Source organism: Canis lupus, chromosome 7, assembly GCF_048164855.1.
Source record: "Canis lupus baileyi chromosome 7, mCanLup2.hap1, whole genome shotgun sequence".
NCBI lineage: Eukaryota > Metazoa > Chordata > Mammalia > Carnivora > Canidae > Canis > Canis lupus.
In genome coordinates, this window is record NC_132844.1 from 37,551,425 (window position 1) to 37,564,708 (window position 13,284).

Sequence of the window (13,284 nt, forward strand, 5' to 3'; positions counted from 1 at the left end):
AATTTTAATGTAGTCTAATTTATCAAATTTTTATTTTTTGATACCCCTTTTTGTGTTCTCTTTCTTTCTTTCTTTCTTTCTTTCTTTCTTTCTTTCTTTCTTTCTTTCTTTCTTTCTTCTTTCTTTCTTTCTTTCTTTCTTTCTATATATATATATATTTTTTTTTTGTGTTCAGTTTAAGAAATCCTTGCTTACTGCAAGGTCAGAGAGATTCTAGAATAGGGGTTGGAAAACTATATATCCTGCAAGCTAAATCCAGACTGCTATCTGTTTTTGCAAATAAACATTTATTGGAACAAATAGAGGCTTATTCACTTACTTGTTGTCTATGACTGCTTTCATATGACAAAGGCAGAATTGAGTAGTTGCAAAAAAAGACTATTTGATCTGCAAGGCCTAAAATATTTACTATCTGGCTCTTTAAGAAAAGTTTGCCAAACCTTATTCTAGAAGGTTTTTTTTTTTTTAAACCTTTACTCTTAGAATTGCAATTCATCTAGAATTGATTTTTGTGTATGTTTTGATAAGGGAAGGTCAAGATTTGTTTTTACCATAAGATTATCCAATTGACCTTGCAGATGTCATTGGAAAAAAATCCTTTTTCTGTGCACCACAGTGTTATCTTTGTCATAAATTAGGGCACCTGTATGTGTGGGTCTGTTTCTGGACACTACTCTATTCCATTGATTTATTGCTGGTCGTCTTCACAATCAATACTGTACTATCTTAAATGTTATGATTTTATAATAGGTCTTATGTTTTTGTAATGCAAACCTACCAGATGATGTTAGCTATTCTTGGTCCTTTGCATTTCCATATGCTTCTTGTAGAAAGTTTGATGTTGATTTTGCCAAATATTTTGATTGTTTTCCCTTTAAAATATATATAACTCTCACCTCTAAAAGAAAGCTTCAAACAGAATCTTAATTTGAAATTTCAAAGTACTGAGATTTGCTAATGGCTATACATTGCTACTTTTGTTTATTGATATATTCAATACTGTGTTTTATAAAGTACAACACTGATTTACTAAATTAAATTATCTGTGACACTAAATAAAAGATACCCTTGACAATTACAGTTCTATTTTAAAATTTTGTTTGATATCTGTAAAGTAACCCACCACAATTCAGGTGTGTACAGATGTTATATTTTCAGTAAATATAGCTTCAGAGTTCCTAGGATAGCTCAATCTGAACATTTCTCAGTGGTGTTTCTCCAGGGGTGGGGCAGAGAGCACATCGTTGTTGTTTTTTCCGATTTCTGTAGCTCAGTAAAGTATGTTTTAAAAGTACTACTGTCTTTAGGGTGCCTGGGTGGCTTAGTCAGTTAAGTGTCCAACTCTTGATTTCAGCTCAGGTTGCGATCTCAGGGTCATGAGATGGAGTCTTGGGGTAAGTTTCTTGCTCAGTGGGGAGTCTGCTTGGGATTTTCTCTCTCCCCTTCCCTTTGCCCCTCACCTTGCTCATGCTCGCCCTCTCTCTCTCTCTAAAAAAAAGAAAAAAATAGTAATACTATCTTCTCACCCCATAAACAACAATTAATATGTTAGGAGTTTTCACTTCTACAAAGCCCATTTATTTTACTAAGATAAACAAGGAATTTCACTACTTAGTATGTAGAATCACTTAACAATTTACAATGAACAATGCACAAATGTTACAGACCGGTGTCTACTTTCCAAAATTTGTAAATTATTATCTTTTTCAACAATTAGCCTTAAGACTTTCCTCATTGCACTCTGTAATACAGTAGGCCACTGCAATGGCCAACCATAAATTAAGGTCTACATTGTAATTTTGTGTATAATCTTTACATCAATGTATTTTTTGCAGTAAGTATTCTAAAATATATACACCATTTTGAAAGAAATGTGTTTATCAAAGATAAACTATCTCAAGATATACAATTCATTAATTTAGGGCCAAATTTCATAGAGCAATTTTTCATAAACTCAGAATAAGAATACTGAATTGACAAAAAGTCTGTATCAGCAGATATATAAAAATTTTCTTATGTTAAAACAAAAGATCTTAAATTTTTTAGAGCTATGAATCATTTTATTTATTTATCTTTATTTATTTATTTTTATTTTTTATGAATCATTTTAGAATTTGTTGAAAACTACAGGTTATTCAGGAAACACACACACACACACACACACACACAGGTTTTACATACAAATAATTCAGGAATTCTCAAAGTCTTTGTTCCATATCCATAAATTCCCTTCCATAGATCTTATCCTCTGCTCCTTTATACCTGCCTCCCCAGCTTCTCAGATCACAGGAACTATTAAATAAATCTGTTATCAAAGTCATAGAACCCAGTTTTAATGAAGTCTGACAAAAAAATCCTTATGTATAAATTGTATTGCCATAAGCAGTCATTATTGAAACTAAATATTACTTAGGTTTCCTAATGGGTTAGATATTCCATTTTTCAAGGCCTTTATTTAAAAAAGTAAGTTTAATTCAAGTGAAAGTATATTAATTATTATTATTTTTTGAGTTAGAATAAATGAATACATGTCCATCTTGCCTGAGTCTTGAATCCTACTCACCTTTTGAGATCTGCTCCTGTCATGGTCCCCCCAATAATCCCTCCGTCGTGGCTACACATAAACCTGCATTCACTCAGGAAAGCTTTCTTCCACTTTTTTTTGTACTCTTTCAATCCCCACTCACCATTACAGAAAGGTTGCCCACTCCTTTATCTGCTTCTATTCTAGAAGTGCGAGAACCTCTTTCAGTGCATCTGATTTGATATAATCTCCCTTCCATATCCTACATCTACACTTAGGATCCTTTGAAAGCTATGAGGATTTCATATTTATTTATATGTCTGAATGTCCAATACAATATTTGGCACATTAGTAAGCAATAAAAGTTTGTGGATGAATAAATGAGTAAAGGAATATTTTCTGTAGTTCCACATTTACCTAAAAAGATTTGTAGTGTGGTAAGAACATTTAACATGACATCTACTCTCTCAATAAATTCTTCCACCACAATACAGTATTGTTAACTATAAGTGCAAAGATCCTTTAGGGGCTAATAATACTTATTTATGATTGCATGTACAAGGTAGTTCTAAGGTATCTATTTTTAGTTTTTCAAAGTCTATTCTATGATATTCACATGGAAGTACTAAATGAATCTCAATAATGGACAAGGAGTTGTAATATCTAAGTTCATATGCAATAAGAGTGCCCTAGAAGTATAAGAAAAGAGAACTGATCCACACATGTGAATAATGGTTCCTCTCTACTTGAAATAATTATTGACCTCGTACTAAAACTTCTTGATTTAAAAATAATTCAGGTCATCTTGGTTTTTAAAAACAAAACCAACCGTTCTGCAGATTATATGGAGTGTTATATTTTATTCCTTTCACAGAGTATAATACTTAGTCTCATATTTCATTCCTTTCAAATCCCTGAAGTAAATCTATTTGTCATTCTTCTTCCTCAGGCATCATAGAAACTTCTCACAATCATCTACTGATGTTTTAATGCTTAATACAAAAGCAGAAGAGTAGGTGAGAAGTCTCTGGGTGTCTTCTGTGGTAATACCTTTCAGCCATCTGGAGAATAGAACTACTCATCCTTCTGCCTCTTTCTCTGTTCCCATTGCTTCTATTTTTGGACTATTGATAATAGAATGATTTCACCCAATATAGCTACCAGTGTTTCCTAGAATTTGTTTCTCTTGAAAAGAAATTTCAGTCAAATGGGCCATTACAATCCATTTTTAAACCATACCTCCCGTTTAATCTTTCTCAAGCTCTTCTTTGAGATGGTATTGAAAGGATTTCCATGCTATTGGCTCTGTTTATAGAATTACAGGATTCTGTTTCTTTTATTGAACAAGGTTTTTAAAACTTGTGTCTACTCTAGGCAAGCTCTCTACAGGGGGGTGTGATAGAAGGTATCACCTATCAGCATAGTGCCTAAAAATAGTTTTTCAATAGTCCTGCTGAATTCCCACTTCAATTGAATTAACAGCTGTTGAGTCCTTTGCATCTTCTAGTCTGTTGAACTTTTTATTCTATATCACCATCTTGAGACAAATCAAGAAAAAGTCATCATTTTCACTTCTGGTCCTTTATATAAACTATTTTCAGTCCATGTTATGAACTAAAAATTTTCTAAAGGTGTAGCATTGCATTTTAGTGGAATTTTTTCCTTCTACATGACAGTATCAGGCAGTTCATAATGACCAGAACAGGAGTTTATGATACAGTTCAGTGCATTTTTACAAGACATTCCCAATGATCAGCCTAATGGTTCTAAACTTGATTGCACATGGAATCATCTAGAAAGTTTTAAAAATTAGTGCCTAGATATCTTTCCAGAGATTCTTATTTAATGATCTGAAGTGAAGCTTACACACTTTATTTAAAAGCTCCCCACATGATTCCAAGAACTGAAAAATACAGAGAAGTTTGTATATTTTGTGATTGCATGTATGATTTTGCATTTGATCATGCTTAGATTTATTTTGATACTTTATAATTCTATCAAACAACCCACACTGTTACCCTAAGGCTGTATTTTTATTATGTACATAGTATTAAACATTATGTCATTGATACGTATTTTCCCATCTTATTTTCAAAACTTCAAAATCACTTTTGAAAAGATGAACAAAATTGACAATACGTGCCTTTGATCTCTATCCATAAGTTGGCATGCCATAGTATCTCTGTCCTACTTTAAAATTATTTTATTCTCTTCTGCTCTTCTACTGGTAGCTTATTCTTTTCTGGTCACTGCATAAGTAGAAATAGGAAGATAAAAGCATTTGGGCAAAAAGGAGTATCTTGGGAGTTCCTGACTGGGGCCAAAGATAGGGAGGTGGGCTATTTGGGGAGTGACTCTTTTCATCATCCCTTCCATGATGAAATGCTTTCCTCTCCTCCACTGCAAGGATTTTTGGCTGAAGCCCAACACATTGCTCCAGCAGTGAAGCAGACAGTGAAATATTTATAAGTGTAAATCATACAGGATGGTCCCATATTGGGACATGATGAAAAGGAACCAAAAGTTGGCTTTTACAACTGAAAGAAATTACACGCACATGCACACACACATACACACACAACTTTTTTAAAAAAATAAGGCAGCTACAAAGAAGCCCACAAATTTCATGAACTAGATTGTGATATGATGACTGGGGCCACTCATTTGTACCCACTTTATCTTGTCTTCTAATTATTTTAGATGAAGAGTTCCAGCTCCTTTTCAACGTTCACTCCTTTTCCACATGGGTCACATATCTCATCTTCTCTAAGAGACTTTTCTCTAGTAATTATCCTCTCTCTTTTGTACATCAATTTTTCCTTCTGTACCAAAACCATCACATCAGAAAACAAAGTTGCTCTACAACCAAACAAAACTAAACAACAAATAAAGAACAACAAAAATCACACTACTTGAACCCAGCTCTTGTCCCATCTCACCTCCAAAGCAAAATTTCTCAAAGGAGCTATCAGTGGTTATCTTCCCTTTTCTATCCGTTCCAGTTGGCCTTCCCTACTAAATTCCTTCAAGAAGGCTCTTCCCCAACTGCTGCTGTGTGGCAAATTCAACAGTCAATTCCCTGGTCTCTTTGTATTCAATTTCTTTGCAGCATTCAACTCAGATGTCTTTCTCTGACTGACTTATTTTGCTTAGCATAATACATTCTACCTCCATCCATGACATTGCAAATGTCAAGATTTCATTCTTTTTGATGGCTGAATAATATCCCATTGTACATACACATTGCATCTTTATCCATTCATCAGTCAATGGACATTTGGGCTCCTTCCATAATTTGGCTATTGTTGATAATGCTGCTATAAACATGAGGGTACATGTGCCTCCTCAAATCAGTATTTTTGTATCCTTTGGGTAAATACTTAGTAGTACAATTGAATTTTCATAAAATTTAGAACAAAATCCAAAGTCCTTACCGTGTCTAGCTAATGCTGCATGATCTTGCCCTAGGTAGCCTCCAGACCAAAACTGTTGCCACGTGCCTCCTACCCAATTGTGCCAAGTCTCCAAGCACATTCCCATTCTAGGGCCTACCTTCTGCTTTGCCTGAGTCCTCCTTTCTCCAGACAATTGCAATGCTCGCTCCCTCTCTTCATTTATGTCTGATCAGAAGTCTTCATTGACTGACCTGTCTAAAATAGTCTCACTACCCATCATTCCCCTTGACTGTCTATATTCATCACTGAATATAAACTACATAAGGGAGGGCAGATTCTTTGCCTTTGCTGCAAGCCCAATGTCTAGAACAGGATTGGGCACATATAGACCATCAATAAATATTGTTGAATGAACAAATGAATAAAAAATGATTTTATTACTAGTTAATATACTAGTTTAAGTCATTATGATCAATCATTTTAAAAGAATTTATTTATTTATTTATTTATTTATTTATTTATTTATTTATTTATAGTAAGCACAAGAAGGGGGAGAGAGAGAGAGAGAGAGAATCTCAAGAAGACTCCATGCTGAGAATGGAGCCTGCTGTGAGGCTTCATCTCACGGTGCCAAGATTATGACCTGAGCTGAAATCAAGAGTTGGACGCTCAGCCAACTAAGCCTCCCAGGCACCCCAAGCCACTCTGATTTCTTACTGACAATTCAGTAATCTCCTAATGGGTTTTCAGGCTTCTATTTTTTTCCTTTTATAGTCTACTATCTGTAAAGTATATGTTTTTTATATGCTAATCATATCAAGTCATTATCCTGCTTGAAACTTTCCAGGGTAAGTCATATAATAGAATCCAAGTACAACACAATGCATACAATAAAATCATATAATACAACCTAAACTCCTTACAAGTGGTATGGGAAGGTAGATATGAGCTATCTCCTACTTATCAGTATCTTAGTCCACACTTCCACCTTGACCAGTACATTCCAGCTACACTGACCCTGAAGCACAACTATCTTACTCCAATTTTAAGAGCTTTTTTTATACTAACTGGTCCTTCTTCATGGAACACTCATTCTGAAGTCTTCATAGGACTGGCTTATTTTTGGTCATTGAGATTTCAGCTTAAATATCACTCATCAAGAAGGGACTTTCTTGACCACCTAGTGGAAAGCAGACACCAGTCATTCTCACTTATTGCTCTGTTTTTAGTTCTCTCCATAGTCCTTATCTTGACTTGATATTCTTGATGATTGTGTTCCTCTCCACCCCTCCAACTAGAATATGAACTCGAAGAAATGAGAAATTGTGTTTGTCTTGCTTACCATAGTATCCTTAACAACTAGAATAGTTGGCATATACTAGATGCTTCATATGTATTTATCACATCAAGTGGTTTATATTTTTTTCATCTCACCTGATACCAAACACTGATTTCTAGCTAGAAGAATATATCTTAACAAAGTGTCATACATTTTTTGTTCATTTTTATTTTTGTTTTGCCATTCCAAATGAGTGCAATTTTTAATTCATAGAAAATTTCCAACTAAACTAGCAATGTGTTTCCTCATGATTAGATGTCACATATTTACAACATTTGCTTAGTGCTCTGAGTATGACCTTGGCAAACACAGCCTTTCTAGTGACTTGGCTTACTTAGATTTTCTTTCGTCCTTCTAGTTAGCTATCATCAAAATAATGACCATTAGACCTTATATTTCTATAGTAACTTAGAGTTTACACAGTCATTTTACAAAAACAAAAAATTTTGATCTGCCCCCAGATCCTATATTCATTAGTGTTGTATATTGAGATGGAGATTAAAGTGTAAAGAGACATGATTTTCCCAAAGACACAGGACAAGAAAATGCTGGAGCCAGAACTCAGGTCAGGTTTCTTTTTTCTTCTCCAAATGTCCTGTTCTTGCCACAATAGCACATGATTACCCCTTAAGGGACTACTTAGAAACATGGATCACTAAAAATGTTCCCCCATGCATCTCCCTCCTCTTTAGGCTTTCTCTCTCTTTACTTCCCAAACCTTAAGTGGAATATCATGGAATTCAGAGAAAACACTAGCGAGAGCATTCTTTTTGTGACAGAAATTACAACAGAGGTCTCAGACCTGAAATGAACACCTTTCCTCTGATAACATAATTTGTTCTTTACTAAAGCATTAGAACTGTAAGAATTTATAAGATAAGCATACAGATATAAAGAATTCTTACGTAAGACAATAAAGGGCACCAAACATGACTTATAGTTGACATTTTATGCACTTATTTGAAGGAAAGGTTTACTAAGAAACACTGGAAATTTGCAAACTTTTAGGAAAGAATATGACAGAAGATGAGTATATGTGTGGGAGAAATATGAAAAATAGGTTTTGAACCTGTAATTTTAACTCCCACGCTGTTTCTTTCAAATGTCTACACAGATAGTGTTTATGATAACTCATCCCTTTAAGACCAATACATCCTGCCTCTGGGGCTATTACGTCTGTTTAAAAAATAATAAATGTAATGTTTGTTAATATAGTTCAATGTGCTGTGAAGTGACATACCTAGGGCCCTGGGCACTAGCACTTTTTCAGAAAAATAAATAAGATATATCTTTATATGAAAGATATCTATGTTTGTAATAAATAAGTGGTGTATGCATTATGTTATTTATAGTTCACAGATAACTAAAACCTACCATTTATTATTGTTATATAAAAATGAATCTGATTCTAGATATTAGCTTAATATAATTGTGTAGGGTTTTTTTTGTGTGTGTGTTTACTACAAGCACTACTAAAATGGTTTATATCTTGGGAAGATAAGATTAAATGTTTAAATCAGATTCAAATGACAATGATAGGCCAATTTAGCAGAAAGCTTAAAAAAGAAAATCTAACTGAAATGGATGAATGTAGTATTTACTTAATTCTTGAGACACAGCAGTAAATGTAACTTGTTCAAACAGTGGCAAATAATGTGTAGTATTACCTACTCATTTAATCATAAGCCAGCTTTTTATTATTTAGACAATACTTTGTGTCTATTCTAGTGCCTAGGAAAAGCTGTACAACTGTGGATATTAATCTAAATAAACTTTCTTATAGATTCCAATAGTATCACATTTTTGGCCAAACTACACTGCCTTTTCTTCTTGATATTTTCAAAATCCTTCAGTGTCAAGGGCTATTTGGCCACAGTGAAAGCTAATGTCTGATTAAAATGATAAATGATTTGATATCACATCATTAAATGTGTCATCTTTTCAGATGTGGAAGGTCCAAATCAAAAACATATTTTAAAAAATAACATTCTAAGATCACCCAGCAATTTAATGGTAAAGATGTGGGCTTATGGTTTTTACACTGTGCTCTCCTCACCTCCTAATGTGTTCTCATAAAATACAAACCATGCACTAAAAATTTTAAATCTGTAAAGTTATACACACACACACACACACACACACACCAGCATTCTTTCCTGACTGTGATATCCTATTCTATATTCCCCCCCCAAACATTTAATGTGATTTTATGAATTCTCTCTAAATAGAAAGCCAGCAGATATTTTTAATTGATTAGGCCCCTCTAATGGGGTTCTCTCTGGCTAATAGTGAATATCTCTGGGAGGTGGGGCTGGGAATAATGAAAATATTTTCTGCCCCACACCCACTCTAGTGATGAAAAAGGGTATGTGTAGAACCCACAGATTCCTCTGCACCAGCATCTGGACCACTGTGATAAGGGGAGGAAAAACCAGGCCTTTTTAGCACCTGGCCTTAGTCACTTCCAGATACTATCTAGAAATCTCAGTGACTTCTGCTTATTAAAGGTTTGCTTCCAACTGCCACTACTATTATTGGAGCTAATATTCTAAAATGAAACTTTACTGAATATTTAGGGATAATGAACTGTAATACTTTAGATTATTACATCCTTTTCCCCACCCTTATTTAAAGATATAAATACTAAGCAAAAAAATATGTGTATTGCTTACTGAAAAGATGTCTTTTAGAACTACAGGTCAAATTAACCACATAAAGAAATGAAATGACATATGATGAATATGTATATTATTTAATAATTCTGGAAGAAGTACGAAAAATTATGACTTTATAACCTTTTATGTTTATATTTGTGATGATTAAGTCTGATTTATATGGATATATTTTGGATAGTAAGAACTATGTACCTACATTAATTATTTTTTGTAATGTGGCTTAGAAAATATATCCTAGTAGGCTAAAGAGGAAAAGATGAAAGTATGAAGTTGTAGAATTTTTTAAATGACTGTCAATTAGTCATTAAATTCGTCATAATTTTTATTTATTAAACCTATGTGGAAAATACCTTTATAATTTTACTATACTCTTGTTTTTTGTAACCTTTAAAAATATTTAAGTTCTTTTGATCTTAGTATCTATAAATGATAGTGATTATAGCTGGTTATTTTGTTAAATTTCTTTTCCCAAAGGTGCTATACAATTCTAAGAGAAAAGAAACAGATAAATTGATCATTCCTGGCTTAATTTCTTAAAAATTTCTTAAATTTTTACCTTCTATCTGCAAATGAAGAAAATAAGTCTGCCCAAGGACAAACTTCACAATCAAATTCAGGCTTATTTTATATCCTTTTCTTCTTCTTAGTTTCTCAGAATTGACAAATACATCCAGAAATGAGACCCTTCCCCACCAAAATGAGAAAATGTAAAGGAGGGGTGAGTAATATAAAAAAATCCAGCCATGACCATGGACTCAAACTAGGAATTAGAAGCTAGTTGTTAAAACTAGAGCATAAAGAGAATGTGAACAAGGTAGCACGTGGTTTTTGTTTTTTTTTCTGTTTAGCTTTCCTTGTGAAAATTTTCTATCAAGCATAGTCACTGCTGTACTTTTTTTCTTCATTAGTTAAGAAGATCAGAAAAAGTAGGTACCTTTAGGATTTGGTCAATCAGTTTGGACAACAGATACAGTCCTACATTATGAGGAAGAGTGATGCATTAATGGACAGATGTATTCAACCAATAACTGGTGAAAAAATAATACTCCTCCCCTTCTAGCCCAGAGGGTTTCCATGGGAATCCTGTCTATATTAGCTTTGGCGGAGACATCAGGCTATTTTTAGAGGTTTTGAAAGCAACTAAGAATGCCTTTCACTTTTATTCCAAAGTTGATCTGGTGTCTATGATTATGAACCCTCTCACCCCATTCACATAACCACCTCCCCCGCCCACCCCCCCACTCCTAAAAAAACAATTGTATTCAGCTTTAACTTGGGTGAAGCTCAAAATCAAAAGCCAAGTCACTGGCTCTTTTTTCACCATTGTTCAGGTGGTAACAAGCCTGTCATTTTAATTAGCTCTAATTGCTCTTAAAACTTTACCCAAGAGACCTTGCTACATTGTGTATTAGACCCAAATCTGGAGGCTAATGCTCTTCTAACAAGAGCTTTCTTGGTACAGCGTAAATTACTGGACATGGTTTATCAATAAAAATTGCCAAGTATAGACAAAGTCCAACAGGAGCATACCCTCATTGTGAAGAGAGTCTGTCATCTGGAAAAAGACTCCTTTGCCTTTCTCATGAAATTATTTGCTGAGAGTTCTGTGTCATTCTGGGACAGGAATGCTGAGTATTCCAGTCGGCTCTGTTCAGTAACCGTTAGGCTTCTCCTTGCTCTTTCACTCTTTTTGTAATGGTTGTCTTATTTGCACATCTTATCTACTTCCTTCCCTTTTCATCTCACTGTATTTTTAAGTCCTATAGGCACTTCGATTTGAAAAAAAGATTGGAGTATATACATGTGAAGCTTTATCTCTTTACTTATATCACGCTTCTTTTGCATTAGTTTTTTTTAATGTGATTTAAAAACGTATGAAGCTTAATTTTCAGCAGTATTTAATACTATCTGTGGTATATTTAGCTAGTAGTTTCCCCTATCTCTTGAGGAGTGGCTCATTAGCAGGGTGACTGTGGCTTTATATTTTCATCCACACTATATTTTGAGAATGGAAGAGCTATAAATTGGCACTGTACCAGGTAAACTGGGAAGGCATAAGGAAGCAGTCTTCCACTTATGTGTAGGTAAAACTTGGACAATGCTTCTACTAGAAATAATTATTTCAAAATATTCAGCTGCATAATCATCATTCTATTGAGGAACTAAATAAAAATGTAAAAAGGCCAACTATTATTATATAAAGCTGAACTTAGATATGCTCCTCCTTTAACCTCAGCCATAGTCAGCTTGAACTGATGATTCTGTCTTCTTCTATAATTATGTTTTGCTTATAACTGGGATGAGAGACACAGATAGTATTGGAGTAAAGGAAATTTGTTTGCTAAGATTTATGTCTTTTGACTTCAGACTTACAAGTCCAAAATTTATGGATTGGTTTTGGGTTTAGACCCCATCTTTTCACATTCCTAGAGAGGAATCTCAATGAAGAGATCATTTATCTCCAAAGGATTTTATGCAGTTCTGATTGTTGTTGGTAGTGATTGTGTGCTGGACAGCCAGGCTTATTTGAGATGAGAAGCATCATGTAGAGCCCTTGACTTCTTAGAAAGTTCTTGAAAGCCAAAGATACCCCTTCCTCACTTATTAAACCTCTAGTTTCAATGGATTCTCTCTTCTAATTATTAATGTTGAAATTTCTGGACATTCTGGATGAGGTATTATTTTTAAAAATTTTTATTTGAGTTTAGTTGACATGCAATGTTACATTAGTGTCAGGTATACAATGTAGTGATTCAACTTCTCTACATTATGCTCTGTTCACCATAAGTATAACTACCATGTGTCACCATACAATGCTATTATAATTGGGTGACATACTTTAGTAAACTCTTCTTCCCAACATACTTTCATTCCTTTGGTTATATCTTTAGTCAACCTATTAGTAAGAACACTGGACAGGGCCTAGCTCTGACATGCCTCCTTATAGATGCATAATTTACTAATTTTTTTATAATGGTAAACCAATGGAGTAATAAAATATAAATAAAGTGCACAATCTAATTAAGTGAGTACATTAAAAAATGACTACAGGCATTAAATCAATATGTTGCAATTGCCTTGAATCATATTTTTATTCCTTTATTGTTTTTGTACTTCTTATACTTTTCCTAACTGGCAGCTGATAATGTCAAAGGTTTCCTGCTATATCCTGGCTCTCAGCTCAGGCTTCAGCTTTTTACTGTGGCTTGAATTCTGTTGTGACCCACGCTGTTTATAGTTAGGTTAACTGTTGAGGACACAAAGAGAAAGTTTACACTTGTTGCCTTGAACCCTCCCCTTGGTTATCTGTGGCTACAGATTTGATAAAGTTATGCTTTTTTCACAAAATTA

At 34.0% G+C, this 13,284-nt stretch overlaps 1 protein-coding gene and 1 long non-coding RNA gene across 4 annotated transcripts in view; both read right to left on the minus strand.

The window, feature by feature from the left end:
• The window catches only part of KCNQ5 (potassium voltage-gated channel subfamily Q member 5), a 496,689-nt gene that overhangs the window by 361,961 nt on the left and 121,444 nt on the right, over positions 1–13,284 (minus strand). The window lies entirely within an intron of this gene.
• Positions 402–11,598, minus strand: LOC140636283 (uncharacterized). The gene is made up of 2 exons (XR_012033574.1): positions 11,464–11,598; positions 402–1,488 (listed from the first exon to the last, which is right to left on the minus strand). It is a non-coding gene; the product is annotated as an uncharacterized lncRNA (long non-coding RNA).